Raw genomic sequence first — 20,657 nt, forward strand, 5'->3', positions numbered from 1 at the left:
CCGGCCGGCCGCTGTCAGCCGCGGGGAGCGCCCGGGCGGGGGCCGCTCCCGGGTTCTGGGCCCCGGGTTCCAGCCGCCGCCAGGTGCTGCGGCGTGAGCGGGGCTCAGGCACCCGGGTACCAGCTCCTGCCCCCCAGTACCTGCTGGGATAAACGGGGGTGCGCAGGTGTAAGCAGAGCTGGAAGGTCTTCCTTTAACTGTAGATTACTCTAAGAGAGATGTGTATGCAGTCATATAAATACAAGTACGTATACGTATATATATTTGTATACAAACTAAAGTGTTAACATACTCTATAGATATATACATGCCTATAAATAAATATAGTCTCTACACACATGTATCTAAAAGCAATTTAGATTAGAGACTTTATATGTATGCATGTACATCTATATGCACACATATAAATGTGTGTATGCATACATATGAATGTTTTTATGTATATATATTTAATAAAGTAATTTTTACATATGTATATGTGTATGTATGTATATATCTATGTCGCCATTTCCAAATACAGAATAGGTGTTTCTACCAAATATGTTTTAGACACCATTCTGTTCCCACTAATAAGGAGCAAAATTCTGTTAATGTGGGGAGTTAGAAGAACACACTCTGTATACATATATGTATGTAGGTTCATATATATGTATATGCATGTTGTAGAATACATATTTATTGTATGATCTATAATTATATAGTATATTATATATTTAATATATACAATTATATAGATAGGAGTCTTTCTGCTGTGCGTTTTGCAATTGGACGTGCCCATCTTGTATTGGTCTTTTTAGCCACCAGCGTGCTTGTAACAAACTTGGGTAGAGCCCTCCCCAAATCTTCGTTCATAAAGCCTAGCCATAATGATGATGATAGGTATATTAAATATATATTTCCACCCATAGAGCATATGATAGGTACAATCCTGTTAGTGTTAATTGATAGATTTTCATTCTGTTAATTCAGAGAGTTAAAATTGCACACTGTATAAACATATGTGATTGCTCATACATATATTCTCATGTACGTATATATAAATATATGACTGATCAAATAGTTTTGTGTGTGTGTGTGTGTTTCAAATATTGAGATTATGACTGGCAAAATCCTGTTCCTGAAGGCATTGGGATCTGATTCCATTAGATACTGCTGAGGACAAGCTTTCTGTATTTCCTGAAAGAGTGGAATCTCACCCATGATTTACTCATGACTTCATCACTTATGAGTAAGACAGTATTCCAAAGCTCAAACTCATAAAATCTTTAGAGGATACTGTTCTGCATGCCTCTATAGCAAAGCATGTCCTTCATGAATTCCAATAAAACTAAAGTAGGAAGTAAGGGTTCTCCTTTTTTCCCCTGATTTATCAGTGGCTACTTTTTCTGTAAGGTGTAAAGCTCAGAATCAATTAGCTGAATACCTGTAGTTGTTACTTAACCCCTAGAACCTGAAAAGAGGGCACTAAGCCTATTGCTTTTAATGGCATAACATTAATAACAATTGTTCTTTATTTTATCTACAATTCAGCAAAGAAAACATGTTCTAATATCAAAGCAGTGTATACACCATCTAACCCTCTAGCTGCATGTAATATCTTCATATCTTCTCTGAAATAAGAGGAGCAGATAAATATTGCCAATTCTGAGGACATTTCATTTATATAGAAAAGAAATACAAAAAGAAAATGCTCTTTCTTTTCTGGATCTCCTAGTTCCTGTCAGACCATCCATAAGAAGAGAAGTCTAATCCTCACGTGAGAGAGATAGCATTAAATTTCATATGCAAATCAGATTAAAAATCATAAATTTAATTCAGTCTAAAATCATAAGATCTGTAATTGTACATGTATGTCACATTTTATGACCTTTCCTGCAGATGAAGAAAAATACGGTTATGAAAGTGTCAATACACTTTCTCCTAGGAACAGTGTTACAGATCCCTTCTAGTTATCTGCATTATCTCACTGGACTGAGAATAATCTTCAATAATGTCAATGCAAAAGCATTGGCAAGAGCAAGCTGGCCAAAGCTGTTAGAAGTATTGTTATTTATATACTGTCCCATTGACCCTTTTCTCTAATATTGCTTCACAATCCAGTGCTGGATTCACTGTCCCTGGAGGTTTTTAAGATGAGACTGGATGTGGCACTTGGTGCCATGGTCTAGTAACCACAGCAGTGTTGGATGAAAGGTTGGACTTGATGATCTCAGAGGTCTTTTCCAACCCAGTTGATTCTATGATCTATGCTGGAATTCTTACACCCATTCAACAGTCACAGCCAAAATACACCATAGGGCAGTTAACTGGACCATTGTCCAACAGCTCTGCAGGTGCAGCAGCCACCAGATCAGTGTTTGGAAATTGTGAAAAATTGGCTGAGGATTTCCCTTTGCCAGAAGAGAGGAATGAAGACTTTAGGTGGAGAAAAGATTAGGCGTACAAAAGTGGAGGAAGGTTCCTTCTCACAGAAAATGTTCTTCATTACTGCCCTTTTCATTATAGGCAGTGAGGGATGACAGAGCATGGCTGCTGCATACTGGCAGAGACAGAGAGTTGCTTCAGCACCCAGGTAATGCCCTTACAGTCACAAGGTTTCTCCAGGCATGGGAAAATGGACCCTTCCTCAGGGCATCATCCCCACATTTGCCATTATTTGCCTCTGACTCACCTCCTCTCCAAAAATAAACAGCCACAGAAATCCTTCTAGCTCTGACACTGCTGTGGGTCTTGGTACTAGGCTAACTCTCTTTATATATTATGAAAATAAGAAGTTGGCAAATGCAAAGAAAAACAAAATGATGGAAAGATGCCACTAATCCTGAGGCTGGTGACTTACATGCCAGTAATAAAAAGGGAAATAATATATTGACACAGACCCCAAAACACTGGGAGACTGAAGAAAATGACAGTTGAGATTAATTATAAGAGTTGATACTGTCTATTGTTACATCAAAATAACATATTTTATGGATGGATTGTATAGATGAGAATACCCACTATTTGAGTAGGAATTGCCTTTACAGGATAGCACAATACAGCAGGGAAGCAAACCCTATTTGACTTCAGAGCTAGTTGAAATAGATGCAGTGAAGCTCAGCACAGTATAAGGTGCTGAAGGTCTTAAAAAGATTCTCTCAGTGTTTGCAGCACATGCTGCTTTTCACTGCCACCAGACCTGTGCAGCTGGTCCCACAGATGCTGAGGGGTTTCGTCACCAGTGGAAGGTCTTAAATCTCAGAGATTTGCCTGAGACAGGAGAATGGGGTACAATATTCCCATTATCTCTGCTTCACCCAGGCCATATGAGACAGCAGCAGCAGCTTCACTCCCCTCCACTGCCCTCCACTGCCCCTCAAACTCTGCCCAACCCTGCAGGTATCTGCATAAAAAGTAGTTCCACCTGAAGCCATGACCAGGGACATCGCCATATGGAGAAAAATATTCCTGAGCTTCAACGCTGCCCGAGGAGGGGAGGGAGGGGGTCCCCTCAGCCAGGGAGAGCTATAGAGGAGACACACATAGAAGGTGTGTTCCTGGCGCCGCGGTGTCTCGTCATGGCTCTGCCTCTGACAATTCAATGCATCTGCTCCCACTTCAGAACAATTTTCTGTCGGGTCGCTCCGCACCATTTCAATGACAGCACAAACAGAAAGCACGTACACCGGACTTGCCTGATGGCAACTGATCCATAGAGGACCTTCCCACAATGCCCCCACCGCTGCCTCCCTGCCCGCACTGTGCCGTGCCATCTGCTGCCGCAGTACTTTCATCTCCTTAATTCTGCTCGCAGGCATTGTCTGTTTTACCAGACACAGTGCTAACAGCATTTCACGTGACAAAGTGCGTGCTATTTTATACATCAAGATGCTAATTCACATGATTCAGTTTGTTTACCTTTTAATCCATTTATTGATTACTACTGGAAATTGCTGCCAGAGCAAGGGACTGCTCAGGGTACCCACAGTGTGCTGGTTGCAAAGGAGAGGCATTGACAGTCAGACCACACAGGTTTGCAATAGCTCAGGTGGTTCATACAGGTATTATGACAGTTTAGTTTTACTTTTGCTGTAGCAGGCAGTGGGACTTTCTCATTGTAGGCATGACGCTGAGTTACAGGGTTGTATGTTGTCTGTGATTATTAATCCAGCTTTATCTTTACAGTAGGAAAGATCTATCTTTATTGCTATTATAAAAAAAATCTGTTTCTACAATGAAAAGAAAAAAGTAATTTGAACAAATGAGAATTATCACTTTATCATAAATTTAGCTCCATTTTTTTAGGGATTCCCTAAAAATAATGACATAATATTTTCATACTTGATTTTCTGACCTGTCTTTGATATCAAGGAAGAATTTCTGGAAAATGTTAGTGTGACTATTTCAACAAATAGATCTCCTATGAGCAACATAGTAGGTGTTCTCTAGTAAATATGATCAAAAAAATGAAAATGGTTGGGGGAAATTCGTAAATATATTAATAAATATTTGCCTATCATTTTCATTGCTATTCTAGTTTGGCAGATATTTTCAACAGATTAAAAAAAAAGTTATATTTTATCCTGATATTTTATTTTTATGCAAATTAACACTGTGCAGAGAAGCTTACTTTTGCATACTTCTTAAATTTTCCCTGACACAGTTCATATATCAGTATTGTAAAATCTGTGTTCCTTGTTCAGAAGAAAAGTATAAATTTCACCATTCTTCCTACTCACTTAACTAAAACAGCCAAAGGCTTTCTCCAGTTTTCCCAAAAAATATAGCACAGGAGATTTAAACACAGACTACCTTGCTGAAATATATTAGGATGTTACTAAAATAAATTTGTTAAAAATTCTAGTATTTTCATTAGAACAAGGGAAGAAGTTTTCAGGGTACATCAGGTAAAGAGGTGGTTTGTCTTGAATCTGCAGCTGTATGGGAATCAAAGTAACACAAGGAAAACCTCTGCCTGTTGTACATGCAACTAGGATGTTCAAAGAGTTAAGTGAAAACAGACACCTAAGAGGTGACACAGGGGGTTTTTTACTTTTTTAGAAGTAGTCTCATTGGAGATTTAAGGACCATAAAATACAAATATGCTCAACTGAGAGTTTTTTATTTGATAGGGGAGCTGGTCACTCACCTACATTTATTATGTTAATAAACATTTCTCAAATTCTCTTCCATTAGAGATTAGACTCTCTTTATGAGGGCTGTGTCACCGGGCCTTGACTGTATAACTCTGTCTCTAAATCCATTAATTAGTGAATGAATATCTCAGCTATAGAGTGATTTATTTTCTGGAATCAATAGTCCATTGAGGATGTGTTTTTCCACAGCCTTTTCCAGGACTGCTTAGCAACTGTCCCCATAAACCACATCCACCAGAGGCATTATAGCTTCCTCATATGGGCACTTTAATGGCAGCGATTTAGCTGTGCAGCGATTTAGCTGAACTTTGGTAAGCCATTTTGAGGCCCTTGCAATGTTAACTGTTTTATCTGCACAAACTGTTTTTTTTAGCTGGAAAGAGTTGAGAAAGGGCACAGGTACTGGCAGCTGCCTAATATTCCAGGATTCGAGGAGTGACAGATGCAGCAGTTGCCTGGCTATAGATGTGGAACATGAGGGAAGGAGCATAGCTATTTCTTTAATCTTCAAAAGCAGCCCAATGAATGAAGTACTGAATTCAGAGTACTGAACTCTGCTTTTCTGGTTTTATCTTAGGCCTCACTCAGCAGCTTCTGCCACACAGCACCAGTCAAAGTTATTCCAGCATGAAGCCCTGAGGGAGTAATGTATTGCTGCTTCTGTGGATTATAGGCAACCACCTCCCCAAAGCCAGAGCTAATCTGTATATTAGAGTAATTGCACCCATGTGAACACTCTCCCAAAGACTTCTCCTAAGGCCTTCCCCAGCCAACAGGTGTGTACACAGGCACTTTGCTCACCATGAGTAAGCATCTCTAGCGGGTTCAGCCAGGAAAGCCTTTTGTGCCTCCTATCAAATAACAGAGAGGTTTTAGCAGCATTACGGAGCATCAGAATTAAACATCATCCCCAAGAACAAAAAAACTGATGGTCCTACCATCAGCTGCTGCAGGAGGACTAAGTGATGTGTCTAACTCCAAAGGGATACTTATAACCCAGGAAGACTAATAATCCACGAAGTTAATTTTTGCTATTACTTGAAAGTAAAGTGCCCTTCTTCTGTTCATAAGACAGACAAAATCGAGAAGAGATCCCCAGAGTGGTTTGTGCTGTTTTTCCTTTCATTATTTGTGTTTCAGATGATCTGGGAAATTACATTGTTGGGCACATTTGCTGGAAATTTAGAATTGGAGATGACAGACTCATCTCCCTCTCTAAGGGATTAGAACAATCTAATTGTTTAATAGGTAAGCAACGTGTTTAATGTTTAAACTGTAAATCCCTTCTTTAGCTCACTCTGCACCAGGACACTTAGTCATTGAATGATTTCTGAGGCTGTGTCCCCATGCTGGCTGTCAAAAGTAGCCACTGTTCTCAAGCTTAGCACCTGTCACTGCCATGAATACAGAAATACTAATTTAAATGTTTAACTTTGGGGACAAAAAAGTTAATGACTAAAAGAATGCCTCCAGTTTCAGCCTTACAGTGGCATCAACAACGATGAGAATTTTCCTTTGAAAACAGAGCTTGATAGGGTATGGTAGATATGATAAGCATATTTTTTAATGCTTTCCTGTGAGTTCAACTGTTGGAGTTGGTGACTGAAGTGATTCCTTTAGCGCTGTAGCCCATATTTACAACACTAGTAACCTTTGAAGCATAGAGGTTCAGCCTCTGTTTGCAAAGGGCAAGGTGAAGACTGACCCAATCCTGCTAAGATACACTTCCTACTTGCTCTTTGCTAGTAGATTAATAGCACAAGCATGTTGAACAAGTGTTGTTTTCAAAATGCAGAGGGGTTGTCAATTTTTTTCCCTGAAGAAAATTTCACTTAAAAATAAATGTTATAATGTTTCTCAAGTAGTTCTGAAGCAAGTAAAAATGTGTCCAAGCCATGCTCTCTATCATCTTATTCTCTGTTAAGCACAGCCTAAAGTCTGTTTTCCCTCTCACCAACATAACCTGGTTTGTACAAACAAAAAAAGGCCCCATTTAGGCCCTTGATAAGGGCTTTTCTTAGAGGACTAAGATCTTCAGCAAGAGTCTAGAAATGTCTACCTTACAGAATGTCATCCTGTAGAAGAGATGCTGATCAGTTTATAACAGTAGCTGGAATTGCTGCACATATGTGGGGTGAACAGGGAGCTGTTCACCCCACAGCCCCTTTCTCATCTGCCCGTTGTTTCTGACACACTCTTGTCTCTCCTCTTTATCCCAAGAACCTACCTACAAAATACGAGTAAATGCACCCTGTTCTTGCTCAGTCAGAGCTGAGCAGCGCTGGTCTTCATTGCGCTATAGGGAACTATCCTTTAGCAATGGTGAAAAAATCCACCTCAGATTCTCTACAACCCCGAAGGCTGACTCTGTCTTGAGTGATGCTATACATATTCCACTGAAGCCAGGAAAGTGTTCCTGACAGCTGAAGCAGAAGCAGTCCCAATACAAAGAAGACATTTTGTAATTTGAGTTGCCCTGAAAGGTAGTTTGTGAATTGCTACAGTGGTCAGCCAAAGAATTAACTGTCTCTACACTAATACTGTGTATGCAGGGGTTGAAGAGTAACAGCATTTATCTGGAAGCAGAATTAACCTAGAATAGGTATTATTTTTTTATACACTATACACTGTAACTTTCTTTTAGACTTCAGAAAGACACATTTCAAGAGTTGATGAATTCTTCTTTTTTTTCAGTGTCTTGAGTTTGTATTTTGCTTATCTTTCCTCAGTTTTCCTTATTTCTTATTTCTCTTAGTCCACCGTATCCACTGAAGTTAATTAGCTATTGCTTTCATCTCTTACGTCACCATATTTTCATTGGAGAAGGTTAATAAACCTGTGCAGAATCTTTAACCAATGATCTCAGCTGCCTGGCTTTATGACCAGTAGGTGGTGTGAACACAGGTTTTCCACTTGACTTGGTGGAAGTTTGGCTTTAAATTTTACACAGAATGTTATTTATGGCTTGTTTTCCAATAAAAATTAGTCTAGTTCATTGTTCCTATGATTCATGTGTAAAAATAAACCCTCCTCACCTCTTCACGTAATCCTGTCCATGGGAAAGTTAGCACAAAACAATCGGGTAAGAAATTAAAGAATATTATTCATTCGTTCAAGAAGACATATCGTTGGAAAGTCCAGCCTTCCCATTACTCCTTAAAGATGAAGTATGTTTGGGAGAATATAGTCAGTGAGGCTGCGAGAGTTAAAAGAAAGGCTTGGATTTGAAGTCCCCTGTAGACACCATAAATTTAGAGTCAAAAGGACTACAGCTGTTAAATTCTGCCTCTGCACTACAGAGATAAAGGGTACTGCATTCAGCTGCATATTAAATACCCCCTAACCTACAGCCTGGATTTTAGCACTTCCTAAGTGTAATAATATCAGTATGTGAGGTTAACAGAGCAAAGCTGCAGTGGTTAAAGCAAGCAGTAGTCAAGCATCAAACCCCTTTTTTTTTCTAGAAAAAGGTTTCTCATGATCTGAGAGATTATATTATTGAACCCCATGCCTTATTTAACATTCCAATACACAGTAAAGAAAAATGCACAATATTTTCATTATCAGAGGTTACCAAATTAAAAAAAAAAAAAAAAAGTAACAGCCCAAATTGCTGATATTGTAAAACTTCTCAAAGAATTTTATATGCCGTTTTAAGTTGGAAAGAAGGATACAGGAGCTTTCAGGGGAAGAAAAATGTGGACTTTTCATTGGAAAGCTTTCAGATGAGTGGAAACTTTTAATAAACTAATGGTTTCTCACTGCTCTAAAAACAAACTGGACGCATTGGCATAATGAGGAAGATGTCAGATTTTCTTTGTCTGAGTGAAATGAATTCAGTTAGCTTTATCAGCATTTGATAAACATTTTAAATGGAAGATATACGTAACTTATACCACTGGAAAAATCTGATTAACCTTTTCAGTGTTCACAATCCTTTGGTGATCACCAGTATCACTTTGGCTCTCATACCCTCTTTATCTATCTATATTCTGGGTTTGATTGTACTGGAATGATAATAGTTTAGGAGAGGACAAATCTACTGCTTCCACAACAACAAACAGCCAGCCTCTTTTCCTTTTATATATAGATATTTAATATCTATATGAATACATGTACACACACTAACACATACATGCACATATGAGTATAATTTTATTTATATTTTATGTATTTTCCATGTAATTAGCTCTGACATATAGTCCTATATTTGAAACTATTTTTCGCTTTCTTCATGAATGCAGATATTGCAACTAGAATCTGCTCCTGTATTTTTAAATCATTTCAGCTATGCATAGATACATAAATGTTAGAGTTCCCAACTTAATTACAAGCATTTGAAAGTGATAAAAAAAGCAGCAGGATTTGATCCCACAATTACATATGGGTATCAAAACGTGAACATACCTTTTAATAAGAAAAAAGGCTGCACAGGGAAGAAACCAGCAAGCAAACAAACAAACAAAAAACCCCAAACCCTCTAGAAAACCATTTTTATAAGCATAGAAGAAAAGTGCAGAGGAATAGTAAAGTGTGTTCTGATGCCTACAACAAACAAATCTAGTCATAGAAGCCATGTCAGGATAGCATTACTTTATTGAGAAGATTGTATCCATTTCCTTGTATTTTAACCTGCCTCTGATTACCTTCTTATGCAACAGGCTTTCTTGGAACATTGCATCACGGAAAAAAAAGGTGGAGCAGTTATATTCATAGTCATTAACTACCAGTATTTTTTTTTAACTACTCCTGTGTGAGATTCCATATATATCTTCTGAGAAAGGGATATACTGCCAAAAAATGGAATTAGCAAAATTTCTAACAGAATTGACAAATCTATCATTTCTTGATACACAGAAATAAGTAAATCCCCTTTTCCATTTGCAGGTGCCTTGGGAAATGCCAGTTCTGAGGAGAGGAGCAGAGGCTGCATATCTGTCCTGTGCAATTAATCTCTGCTTGTCTTGTGGGGAAATAAAATTGTCACATAAGTAATTTGGTTCTCATCTTAGCTAGACCAGCATCTTGGTGCCAATCCTATAATGGTAGCATTAACCATCCCATGGTATTTGAAATAAACCAAAGTAGTTAGTAATCAGAAAAACCTTGGAGAGGAAAGAGGAATCTGTCTGACTTGTGTTTTCTATTGCAGAAGTCAAATACCTTAAAACTTGAAGCTGTATGAACTCCAGTAGTGAAGGGCTAACAATTTTTTGATCCTACATGTAGTCCAGTCCTAGCAGCAGGATTCCAAGACTCAGTACAATGCACATGTGAACAGATGCATTCTTTATGCAAAATAGCTGGGCTTCTTAGATGAACATGGGCACAGGGCTTATGATATAGGTGATGATACAGCTATTCTGATTCTGGAAATTGCTTTTTTAGAGCTCATGCAAGTATTTGGGTCCAGAACTACAGTAAAAAGTATCAGCATGCTTTTAACAACTGCTCACAAGTTCAGCCCTAGCATCACATAAAATGTATCCAGATGCTGATCACAGAAAGACCAAAATCTATTAAACCCCCTTCAACTCCTCATTAAAGGTAGTCATAATTTTATTTTTAGGGTGCCTCATCTGTCCTTTAGCAATGGCACCTTGGGATCTATTTAGAGCTCCTAGAATACAGCAGGCACTTCAAAAGAGTCTACTTGTTGCTGTCCAGGCTCATCAATCACTGCCTGTAGATGCTGCCTCCCAGCTGAACATGAAAGACACCCCACCTTGATAAGCTGGGCACGCATCTGAAGCCAGATGTGGTGGATTCCAATCCTATGTCTTCCCACTGCTGCTATTAAAATCACAGACCAATCTGAGCAAGGTGCCTCCTTCCTCACTGGTCATTGCATGTACCTCTTTTGCTGAATATTTTCTTACAGTGCTGGAATATGACTTTTGGTCCTTGCTAAGAGACTTGTAGTAGTGTGCATTCCCCAGGTATTTTCCAAGTGACTACTCACTAGAGGAGAAAGGAATCATGGAAGAGGGATTGGACTAGATGACCTTCAGAGGTCCCTTCTCAACCATTCTGTGATTCTATCATGAGAAGGGATTTTCCCTATCAACCTTGCAGTGGTTGCCTCTCTGGGAATTTTTGATGAAGCCTTCTCTCCTGGGATTGAGACTAAGGTTTCTCGCACCTGCAGCATGCTAAAAGAGGTTGAACAAAGAGATACAAATTGCCAAAATCACAAGGGTCAAAAGAACAGCAGGTTCAGATGCAGTTTTTGGAAGCGGGCATAATTGGTATGATTCAGAGCTGGCACTGAGCAGAGAAGTTGGCTTCTAACTCAGGAGGTCAATGAAACTCTGGGTTTGAACTGTCCAGTTTACCCCAAGAAATCATTCCTGAATGCTTCTGTGTCAGGCCAAAACCAGAAAGTATGTAATTCTCCTCACTGTAGAAAATCAAGCAATTGACCCAACCAGCAATTACTGCAGGATCCAGATAATTCCCACATACAGAGTGGAGGAGAATTTTGGGGCTGTTTGAAAGAGAAAATCCTGCCTTCTTGAACTCAGTTGCAAAAAAATCCAAATACAAATGTGATTTCACCCTACATTATGCTATTGTGAGTGTGGAGATTTTTTGGTTATAGATAAGGATCAGCCAGGGTTTATTGCAAAGTTTATTTTGTAGTAAGCCTGTAGCAGCAATTAAAGTTCCAAAACAGTTTTCACATACTAGTAATTTAAAGAAAAGTACATCTCTGAAGATGTAATTTTCCATTTTTAATCTCTATCCAAAGATATTCATTAACTTTGAGCAAATTCCTGTCAAACAGTTATAATTGTATGAAAAAAGATACTTTTCCAGATGTTAAAAAAGATGACTGCTGACTTTTGCCTTTCTCTTCTATAAGATAAGCCAAAAGAGATGACCTTTGAAGACTGGTACATAAACACAACTCAGGAACTTGTTCATAAATGCACTATACGATTAAACTGGTAAAGAACTAAATTGTAAAACCTGAATGCTGAGTATTAAGAATGCACAGTAGAAAAAGTGACAATAAGGTATTTCGATTTCTTTTGAGTCACAACCTGCTTCCTAAACTATACCTGAGGTCACAAAACTAATCCATGTGGAACTGGGACTCAGCTTTAGCACAGATGTCAGAGCGTGGGTGATTTCAGCCTCAGTGCAAAAGCTGTAGCTATGTACAACCTTACAAATGTTCATTTTAGAATTATGTCAAGCAACCTAAAAAAAAAAATTTCTTACCATAAGGTAAGACAATAATTGGCAGAAAATAATTATTCTTCATATAGAATGATTCTATGTGCTATTCTAACATAGAATTAATTTACTTAATATATAAACTTCCAGGAATAGAGCCTTTTCTTGGATTATATTTAGAAGAATGAGTGTGTATCTGGACTCCTTTAACATGTAGTGATCTCTGTAGGATGATAATATATTGAGGAAAAGAAATCTTTTTTCCAACCTACCACCCAGCTATACCTCACATCCTGACCACTGTGCACAAAAATTTGTCAGATGCATGCAGAGAGAAAAAAAAATGGACACGATTTCCCAGTAGTCAATGAAGATCTTTTCCAGGATAATTAATTATATATAGAAGATAAATCAATAATTTCTTCATGCTTGGCAGCATGTAGTTCTCAAATAGGTAGCTATAATATTTTGCTTTACAGCAAAAATTGTATAAAGATGCCATTACATTTACGACATCTATGACATATGCAAACTAGGATTGATTTTAATTCTTTAAATTTGGTGTATCTTGATCTTCTGTACTGACAGAGCAAGAACACCTCTAATATCAAGTTATTAATATCATAATGCACTGGTGAATTATTCTGGCTTTTAATTTTATCTATATCAAAATAAGATATTGCTTTATGTACAGCTTTTCATACTTTTTATTAAAAACATAATGAACTTGATATTTTTCTCTCCTTACACTTGCAGAAATCATTCTCTACAAATCCTGAATTAAGATACCATAGTAGATACTAGTAAAATGTCATTAGCAATATCCATTTGTCTCTTGTGAGAAGGATGTTTTAGGGACAGCAGTGGTTCTGGAAATATACTAAAAATAAAACTTCTCAGGCTTTGGTGGAGGCATTAACAAACTGGAATACCTGAACAGGGAAAACTTCCATCTTAGTGACCATGGCCAGATCTGCCATAACAGCTGACACCTTAGGAAAAAGATACCAATTTGTATTGCTGTGGCTCCTAGAAAAGCCAAGCAGTGTGGGTGCCAATTCTTTACTGGGCAGTTCAAAAACATAAAATAACTTTAAGAGCACAAAGCCCTATTCTTTATTTATGCCTTTGTTTAATACTGAGTAGTCCTTAGCAAAGGCACAAGTCTGAAAACACAGACACAATACTCCCATTTCCACATACTACTTAGCTCTTAATAGGAGATTTCTTATTTATTTCAATAACTTTATTCATATGGGACTAATTCTAAAATGCTTGCCTTTAATGAGACTACTCCCAACCTTGAAGTTAAGCATTAAGGTCCAGATCCTTGTGGGTATTTACGTGTTTAATCATTTTCCTGTATCAGAACTAGACCAAAAAGACATGTTCCAAATTCTTGGTCATAAAGGCATGACAGTTCCTAGATACTTCTTTCTGCCATAGGCAGCCTGCCAACTGGAAAGCTGCTTGGCCTCAGAACTTCAAGAATACCGTGTGTCAGTCTGGCACAGGGAACTGGTCACTAAATTCCGATCATGTAATACATAGAGGCACAATGTTTTCCTTTGGTGATATAAACTCCTGGAATGCAGTATAGCACTGCAAAAAAACACATTTCCCCCTGTGTGTTATGTCTTCTGTCTTCATGCCAATGTTTTTTAATTCCACACCAAAAGAAAAAAGGAAAAAAGATTTCTAAAAATAGTTTTTAAAAGGCAACTATCCTGATAAGGATTCTGACTTCAGTGGGTGTTGGGAAACAGCCTTTTTCATATGCAACATGAAAGCTGTTCCTTCTTAGCACAACTTACCTTTGGTTCTATTAATTTCCAGAAGAGTATTTGAATGTGTCACCTTTCCCTTTTAGCTCTTTAAATACACTGCTTAATTCCATCAACAGAGGTCACTGCAGCACTTTTCCTCTTTGGTGAAAACGTGCCTTTTCCAGCAGACAAAGCAGAATTAATGGTCTCATCTAGCAGAATTTTAGTTTATCAGTTAGAGACTAGTACAGGAAGATTTACACATAGTGGGAAGCTGGGGAAAAAAAACAAACAAAAAACTGAAACAAATAGTAATAACAAAAATAATAATAAAGAGAGCTCATTTCAGCTTTGGAACTTAACTAATTAATGCAAACTTGTTTATAGTGATTTTTTGAGCTTTGTCACTATCTTTCTTTTCATTACCTAGAAACAAGACATGTACATCTGATCTTGGCACCAGCTGTTCTATTTGCTCTGTAGTGCTTAGTAAATCAGTATCAGGCATTTTTACATTAGAGAAAAATAAGAAAAAAAGCTCCTAAAAGATCTCCTTCAAATTAATAAGACTTGATTAACACATTTGTCAGCAGTCATGACTTTCATTTAAATCTATGTTTGCATACATATGGAAATGATGGGGAAAGATTTTGGGATATTTATCATTAAGAGGAATTCAAGCCAAAGGGTCCATTTGAGCCAGCAGTAATGTGAGCCTCTCAATTTTCTATTGCTAAAGCCATTACAGCTGATAGAGCCAAATATGTTTGCAGACAGAGAATCTTTTAGAAATAAGCCGAACATAAGAGTTGTACACAGTCATGGCTAGGCTTCACGAACAGTGAGACACTGTTAAATATATATATATATATATATTCCCTTTTTATGTGTACATGTAGAAATAGCTTAGTTTAATGAGGAGGAAAAGAAGATTCATTTCAAAGCTAAACCAGTCATAATGCCTAGCTTTGAAAAGATGCTTTTCTTTCATAGGTGCCATAAGGATTGGGTCAGTGGAATACTACTTCAGTGGAATACATTAAGCTGCACTCATACGTTCACCATTAGGGTGTCTACACAAGCAGTAGGTGTTTGAGTTCCCACTGGAGTCAGTGGAGGCTGAACTGTATTTATGCCCTAAGTGCCATTAGCTACCTTGAGCAGATCCCCACCAACTTCAGCCCCAGGGGTGCCTTCCAGCTGCTGTAAAGGAGCTCCAAGGGGCCTCCCCAACCTCTGACTGCTGATCTAGGGAGTAAATGGTTCCTATGCCAAACCTGGCAACACAGATGGCTCGAGGCACCTGTCTATGACTTAGCCCCGAGTGTCTTTAGCCCTGTGCTAAAACATCTGCAGCCTGCCATCCTCATCAGATCAAAACAAAAAGGAGCAATTTCCAAGAGTTTCTGTTCCAGGTTCCAAGAAAAAAGTTTATTTGCCATAGTATATTTACTTCTTACAAGCCCCTACAATGTTACCAGCTTTTGGAACTAAACAAAACTTGCCAAACGTGTGTAGTTTTTTAAAGGAACAACAGTGAATGTACTAGGGAAAAGTGAGTGAAAAAAGTATTTTTTTCACATTTCATGTGTTTTATACAGATATCTTAAATATGGCAACATTTTATGATATCTTTTAGGATACCGGGCATTTGTAAACAGCAGGTCCTGATGTCTGGCTTGAAGCAGTGCACAAACAATACACAATTTTCTGTGCAGATTGTTTCGGTTTTTATGGTCAGAGATGAATGAAGACTTTCAGCTTGTTCTTCTGTTCCTTTCTGTAGGTTTCAGTCACCTGAAAGCTTAAAGGATGCAAAAGTAGACTCTGGGTCAAGGAACCAGTGTCTCTTTTTCCTGGCACTGTTCCTGTAGTATGTGTACACACGGCTCATTTTCTTTGTGCAAGTTTTGCCACCTTACACATAGGGTTCTAACACTGGCATAAATCTCAGGATGTCCTGCTGCTGAACTTTCTGGACTTTGTCTTCATACAGCACCCAGAAGACATTGAGCAGCACTGCAAGTATTTTCAATATTCATCATCATGTAATATTGAAGCTGAATATATTTGGATAGCTGACTTTCATTTACATATTGCTTTCTCACCCATTGCAAGCTGCTGTGATGGGAAATTTACCCACAAATAAAGTAGTGAATAAAGCTAGCTAAAGGGTTATAGGTTTTATTCCAAGATATCTTTAAAAAAAGTAAGAGCCCTTTTATTTTGACATTTGTGCATAACTCATTATTTTCACGCCGTATCACTGCTGATAGTACATTAGAGCAAGGAGCAAATGGTATTAGGCTCAGTATCAAATAATGAGTCATAATTAATACTTGACAGCAGTTTAACTTCAAGCTTCTTTTATGATAATTTTATATTTAGCAGAATAAGTTACTGATGGGAAAGCACTGAGCAGATGTCTAATGATCTGACTTGTGTTTGCATGTGTAAAGGGATGTTGCAGATGGCTAATACCTGTGCCCCCAGCTCACTGTGGCTATTCTTGACAGATACTTCCTTTTTTCCTAGCTTTCTCCTGCAAGACTGTAGAAAAAAAGTAAGGGATGATGTTCAGTTTGGATGTTTATTCCTTACCAGCTGTTCTCTATTGATGTGGCTGCAATCTGCCCTGCCAAAGTAAACTCTGAAAATCAGAGTTTGGTATAGTTTTCTTCAGTTCATATCTCATTTCTTATGACTGAAAGGTAGTCGAATTTTTCCATGCGGATGGGTGCATTAGAAGTAAACACGAATCAATATTAACTTTTGAAATTTCACACCTGTGTAACCAAAAAAGGAAAGAAAAAAGAGTTTCACTTGTGATTAACATTGAGACAGATTCTCAAAATGAAATGAATTAGGAAGCTTAGCTCAATAGATTTCTAGTCCTTTTAACTGGTTCAGAATATTACTCATATAACCTCACACCTTTAATTTTAAGGTTCTCCAGTATAGTGAGTTTGGCAAAACAATAAATGTAATTGTCCTGCCTAAAAAGCAGACAAAATATAAAGATAAGGTAATCTGGTTTTCCACTCTCAGTGTTTATGTTTTATCCATATACAGAGAAAATTAGAAAAGGTACCTATAAAGAAAGGTAGCTTGGAAACATTTGTTATATTTTCCAGAGTCTCCCACAGGCTTCTAAATAGTAGTTTCCACAAATATATGACAATAAAACGTGAGTTTTGGGGATCTAATGGCTGCAGAAAAAAACTTTGAAAGTGTCAGTTCTCAAAACTGACACACCAGCAAGAAAGGCTGCTGGTGAAACACTTCACGATTATTTTCATCTTCTGTTACTTAAAAGTCATGGTTCTCATTCATAGCAATTTGACAATTTCCCCTGGAGAAATCACTGGTCCTCTTTCTCTAACTACCTCTCTTGTAAATATGGATCAAGCTATCCTTCTCACATTATACATGGTCTTCTCTACCAGCCTTTCCAGCCTGAAATTCTGACCTACTTTTCTGAATCTCACATAACCTTCCCTAGCTGCTCTTAGTATATCTGAACTTCTGTCTTTCAAGCCGGCCTACTTCCTTGGCCCACACACACGGCAGTAAATCAGTCCACCTAGAGCTCTCATTGGGACATTTGCTCTATTCCTATTGCAGCTCCTCCTCTCTGGCTCTGATAGACACATGCCTGCTCCACTCACTGGAGTTTTAAGCCATGCCATGAGGTGAATTATCGCCCCCTGCTTTTGCACTAGTGTAACTCAGAAACTGCTTTCGAGTCTTTCATAACATCCTTCCCCACCTCGCTTGCTGGCATTATTACACAACCAGCGTGTCATCTGGGTGCTGTACAGATGGCAGAGGCAGCCCTGACTACACAGGGGTGAGCACTATTGGCCCTGGAAGAGAGACCATAGCAATGCCATCTTCTGGTGCACTCTGGTATATCTGGAGGGCACAGCTTGAGTGCTCCCTGTGCTAGCTGCTATCATGTCCTGATTGCTGGCACTGCCCTTGCTGCTGTATCCCTGATGCTAAGCTCTCTAAGGAAGAGATTGTCCTTTTACTACACATTCTTACTTGCCAGGGGTATGAGTTGAAAAGCAATACCTGCAGCAAGACTAGCAGGATCTAACAGTTAACTACACTGTGCAATAAATATGAAAGTATTGCAGGCTGCTTACAACATATTATTGACTTTGAAAACTCCTTCCTGTTTTCTGCAGTATTCTACAGAAAATATTGCAATATTTGACCATTACTGCTTTTACTACTAAACTCTTTTCTCATTATAACTCTTCTTATTGTCCTATTTCTCTCATTGATTAGCGAGTTCTGTTCAGGTGTGAGCTGGTTTAGGCTGGGATAGAGTTAATTTTCTTCATATTAGCTCATATGGTGCTGTATTTTGGATTTGTGCTGAAACAGTGTTGATAACAGAGGGATGTTTTTGTTGTTGCTGAGCAGTGCTCATGACGAGTCAAGACCTGTTCTGCCTCTCATGCCACCCCACCAGAGAGCAGGCTGGGGGTGCACAAGGAGTTTGGAGGGGACACAGCCAGGACAGCTGACCCCAGTTGACCAAAGGGATATCCCACACCATGTGGTGTCATGCTTAGCAATAAAATTGAGGGAATAGGAAGGAAAAGGAGGACATTCAGAGTGACAGTGTTTGTTTGGTGTTCCCAAATCAGCATTACACATGATGGAGCCTGGCTTTCCTGGAGAAGTCTGAACCTCCACCTACCCATAGGAAGTGGTGAATTAATTCCTTGTTTTGCATTTTTTGTGTGCACAGCTTTTGCTTTACCTATTAAACCATCTTTATCTTAAGCCACAAGTTTTCTCACTTTTGCTCTTCCAGTTTTCTCCCTCATCCCACTGGGGGGGAGTGAATGAGTGGTTGCATGGGGCTGAGTTACTGGCTGTGGTTAAACCCCAGCAAGGTTGTGGTTTATTTTTTCTGCTGTCAAAGGTAGAGGCTATTCATTATTATTCCTTCCTGAAACTCACCTGTCCTGCACTATCCTCCTGCCCAAGGAAATAGTCTGAATTCTTTGAGTTCCTGTTTCCTCTCTAGATTTTGAATAACAATTCTTCACCTTCTGGGCATAAGTTTCCTGTTCTAGTTCACCTTAAATCAGTATACAATTTAAATTCCAGAGTACCAGGATATAAAATAGGAGCTCTTGAATTAACTTACCTTTGTAAATTATCAGCACAAGGTTCCTGGATGTGACCCAGGTTAAAGAGTCTAAGAATGTGCACACACAGTGGATTTAAATTCATTCCCTAAACCACTTCAGTTTTCTTTATGGACAGGCCTGAAAGCCTATAGACATGGAGTAAATTACTTGTAATAAGATATTGCTGTAGTTATTACTATTTAAAACATATGTAATGTGCTTCTTTAAGGAGAACTTTTTTTGTCCCCAAGTATGAAATAACAATGAAAAAAAATAAAATGTGCAAGTTTGTATTTTAGAACATATTTTATATAGGTATCTGCAGCATTGCTTCTTGGCTGTTGGCCAGCAAAACCATTAACATCAATTAATGGCACAGTAGGAAATTTTCTTCCAGTCCTATTTACTAATTGCTAGGAAAGAAAACTAAAAATAGACTTTACAAGTTTGGAGGCCAAACTGAAAAATCTGAGAGCACTCTATTAATTTGTAGTTGCTCTACAGCTTTACACTCTCTGAAGTTCTGGCCCACTGGTTTCATTGAAGAAAAGATTAGAAATTAAGCAGAAGAGAGAGATTAATCTCCATCTATGCACTATTAGTATTTTAGAAAGATTTAATTATTTTTTTCTAATTCTAATATAAATCAGTCATTAGAAATGGAATGCTTTGCTGCCTACTTACAATGGGTAATTATATAATGGTCTATGACTTTTACAATATTTAAGGAATTTGGGAGTCAATTTTGAGTATGTTTGTCAAACATATACTGACCAAACTGCACAGACTTCTCTTTTCCATGATGTATGTCTAGTCCCTTTCCATTCCACTCCAGACATTAATCCTCCTCATCTCCCAGAGTTTGTTTCAGTCCAGTTCCCCCAGACAAGCCATTGATTAAATCTTCTTAAAGAGGAAATGCTGAATTTGCAGCTCACAGTAATTCCTCAGTTAAACCTCTCTCTTGAGCCTCCTTTTGAAGATGACACACTATCCCCTCTTCCCCCTCCTTTCAAATTTCCACTTTCTCTCCATCACTGTCCCCAAGGATTGCCAGCAATTCATATCACCCACCAGCCACTTTTGGAGATCCCACATCCTCACGACTCTGCAATGCAGAAGCAGGTTCCACACCTCTGCCACCCTACTCCATACACCTCTGTGGCCTATGGACCACATCTTATAGGTACTAATTTTGCCCTTAATTAAATATCATGTGGCAACTGAGTGGCTCACAGTGCAATTTAAGACCTGATTTTGTATGATAACTGTTTCCCTTAATATCACGTTTTAATTTAGATTTATGATATGTCAATATAACTTGCTATAGGACTGAGATCTGGCACAAGGCTTTTGTTTAAAAACTCTGTAGAGAACTTCCTCCTTTGGTGGAGCTGGGTTTATTTGTTGATTTTCAGGTA

The 20,657-nt window shown here is 38.4% G+C and overlaps 1 long non-coding RNA gene across 2 annotated transcripts; it reads left to right on the top strand.

Annotated features, from left to right (window-relative positions):
• The first annotated feature begins 118 nt into the window (after positions 1 to 118).
• LOC113949867 lies at positions 119 to 8,064 on the top strand. 2 transcript variants are annotated; one of them, XR_003528593.1, is made up of 4 exons: positions 119 to 244; positions 1,715 to 1,756; positions 2,506 to 2,572; positions 5,713 to 8,064. It is a non-coding gene; the product is annotated as an uncharacterized LOC113949867 (long non-coding RNA). The 2 variants fall into 2 exon arrangements; XR_003528591.1 differs by lacking the exon at positions 119 to 244 and having other exon boundaries at positions 1,616 to 1,756.
• Positions 8,065 to 20,657: the final 12,593 nt, after the last annotated feature.

Source organism: Corapipo altera, unplaced genomic scaffold, assembly GCF_003945725.1.
Source record: "Corapipo altera isolate COAL_440 unplaced genomic scaffold, ASM394572v1 0, whole genome shotgun sequence".
Lineage (NCBI taxonomy): Eukaryota > Metazoa > Chordata > Aves > Passeriformes > Pipridae > Corapipo > Corapipo altera.